Here is a 2,973-nt window from a genome sequence, read left to right on the forward strand (position 1 = left end):
TCCCTCCTCCTGGAAACCCCACTTTCCCAGCCGCATTCTCTCATTCACAGCCATTCTGCCTGCCATCCTCCACTATATTTATTATTTATTTGCTTCATTTGTACCCCATCTTTCTCCCAGTGGGGACCAAAACATCTTACATCATTCTCCTATCCTCCTTTTTTATCTTCACAACAACCATGTGAGGTAGATTAGGATGAAAGTATGTGACTGGCCCCAAATCACCTAGTGAACTTCCACATCCAGATGGGGATTTGAACCCAGGTCCCCCCCGACATTACTCTGAAATTCTAATCACTACGCCATACTGGCTTTTTGTAGAGTGCCTGCTGTTGAACAGTAGCAAGCAGGTAGGCCTAGCTGAGTCATACAAATCAGATGGTAAGTGACCCAGTGGTTGTTGCCAGGCCTATGATTGCCAAACTCCAGGTGGGGCCTAGAGTTACAACTAGGAATGGGCACAAACCGAATCATGAACCAAAATTTGTCACAAACCAGGCCTGGTTCGTGGTTTGTGAGCCTCGGTTTCTGTGATTATGTCGCCCACGAACCGCCCATGAATTGAACCATTTTTCATGAAAGTTCATGTGGTCTGTGGGGGCAGTTCATGGGCCAAACATCCTGGCACCAATGAATCAATTGTCCAGGCAAAGGGGCAGGAGGGGGTGGACTTCTGCAACCCTTTTGCAGCCCTGGAATCACCAATAGTGGCTCTCTAAAGCTTGATAGGCAGCTCTGGCTGTCAACAAGAAACCTCCCATTCTGCTCTATGGGAATACCCCTCAGGTCACACTCCGCTGCTTTCACTTTGCAGCAGGCAGTTAGGCAGAGAGGGAGTAGTTGCTGTTATTTGTTTGTTTATTTATTGTCAAATTTATACCCAACCCTCCCCGCAGAGCAGGCTCAGGGTGGCTTCCAATAACATAAATACATGATAAAAAACATACATAATACAAATTAAAACATAGCAGGCAGAGAGGGAAGGAACTGGACGTCTGTGTGAACAGTGTTGGTGCTTCAGGGTGCTGAGGCACCTGTCCCTCTGCTACAGCCAGGCAGAGGAGCTCAGCCAGTGAGTTCTCTAGCTTGCAGGGGATCTGTTCAACACACTCCTAAGAGAGCACTTTCCTGGGAGCTCCTAAATCCAACCCTCACCAAACATGGGGGGGTAGGTAGATGAGAATCAGATGGATACTCTCTGTGAGTTTAGCATCTCTAGCCCACAGGGGGGCCTTTCTACTGTGCCACAAACCTCACAAACCATGAACCATGAACAGGTTCATTAAGATGAAAGGTTTGTGGAGGTTCGTGGTTTGTGGGCCCCCCATGAACCACGAGCCTCCAGAAACCTCTATTTTCCTGGTTTGTGCCCATCCCTAGTTAGAACTGATCTCTTGGAACCAGAGAACTGTCTCCCTGCAGAAAATGGCTGCTTTGGAGGGTGGACTCAGTGGCATTATATCTTGCTGAGGCCGGCCTTCTCTAGCCTCCACCCTAAAAACTCCCAAGAATTTCCCACCTTGGAGCTGCAACCCTAGCCCCAGGCCTGGCCCCAATGAGTCCTCCCTCAAAGGCCAAAACAGTTCCAGAAATGGCCCTGCCTCTCCCCATGCCTTTTATTCACAGAAACTCCATGCTGTGGTTGCCTAGCAAGAGCAACTGAGGGCATCTGTTTCTTAAAGCTACAGATGCTCCTTTTATCATTTGGGGTTTTTTTCCCGAATGTCCCAATGTATTTTTTTAGATTTTATTTATTTATCTGCAAACCTGGGGCATGTTCTGGTTTGTAGAAAGATCTGTCTTGCCCATTCTCAGCTCCAATCACCATATTTAAGTACCCTCAGAGCTGGCAGACTTGGCTATTAGAATCTAAGATATATATATAATATAATCAAGGCTATAAAAAACTTTTTTACAGACTAAAAATCGCCATACCTTCCTACAGACATGAGCATAAAGAGAAATAATAGTGTGCACCCTTAACTGCAGAGGAATCTGTGCTGCATTCAGGATGAATCCCTTCCTTTCCAAGACTATTTATTTGGAAACTCTGATTTTGGAAGCAGAAGAAAGCATGCAAATATGCTTATCTTGCACAAATTAATTCACTCGCCACCCAGAGGTTTCCTTGGAATAAATTTTGGATTTGCTTGGCATCTAACAATCCCATGTTTAATCTCATTTTAATTACAGACCTGTCAACTGTCAGATTTATTCGGGTTCTGACAGAGGTAAGTCATTTGGGTGTTTTGCCACTGGCTTGAGTGTCAGCCGCCAGGATTGGGCATGCCTGGCCAATTATACCGTCCGTACGATTGATGCAGGCAGTGTTCTGTTAAACTCACAGGAGAAGTTAGGTATATAAATTCTTCCCTGCCTCAAAAGTGTCTACTTCCCTAAAGTTTGCCCCTGCGCACCTGGTATTCAATATGTTTTTATCTGGAAATGCCGTAGATGGCTGAGAGTCTTGGGTTTGAACTTTGGAGGGCATCCGGATGCTAGGACTGATGTGGGGAGAAAATATCCCTGTCTCTGTCAGAATTAATCTATTGGCAGGGTTATTTTTCTCTCCTTCTTCCTGCTTTGCTTGCTTATCAGATCAGGTGTGTGTGGATAACGTGTCTTTTATGTGCCAAGTTCCCGCTTAGTAAGAGTAGTCCCTATTTTCTGGTAACTTTGGGGCCCAAGCTCAGTAGCAGAGCACACCCTTTGCATGCACAAGGTCCCGGATTCAATTCATGTCAAGTCCAGTTAAAAGAATCTCAGGTAGGATGACATTTGCCACATACCTTGGAGACAATATTGTGTCATTGGCAGCAATAACCTGATTCAATATAAGGCAGTTTCAGATATTAATATGCTACCTCACTGCCTCTGTTTTGCTTCTGCCCTTTGGGAATTTGTAAAAAAAATGGTATTAGAATGTGAAAAGTATATCAGAGTGCACTGGATTCCCTTTCGTTCCTTGCACCA

Source organism: Gekko japonicus, unplaced genomic scaffold (genome assembly GCF_001447785.1).
Source record: "Gekko japonicus isolate JY-2015 unplaced genomic scaffold, Gekko_japonicus_V1.1 scaffold6262, whole genome shotgun sequence".
In the NCBI taxonomy this organism is placed as follows: Eukaryota; Metazoa; Chordata; class Lepidosauria; order Squamata; family Gekkonidae; genus Gekko; species Gekko japonicus.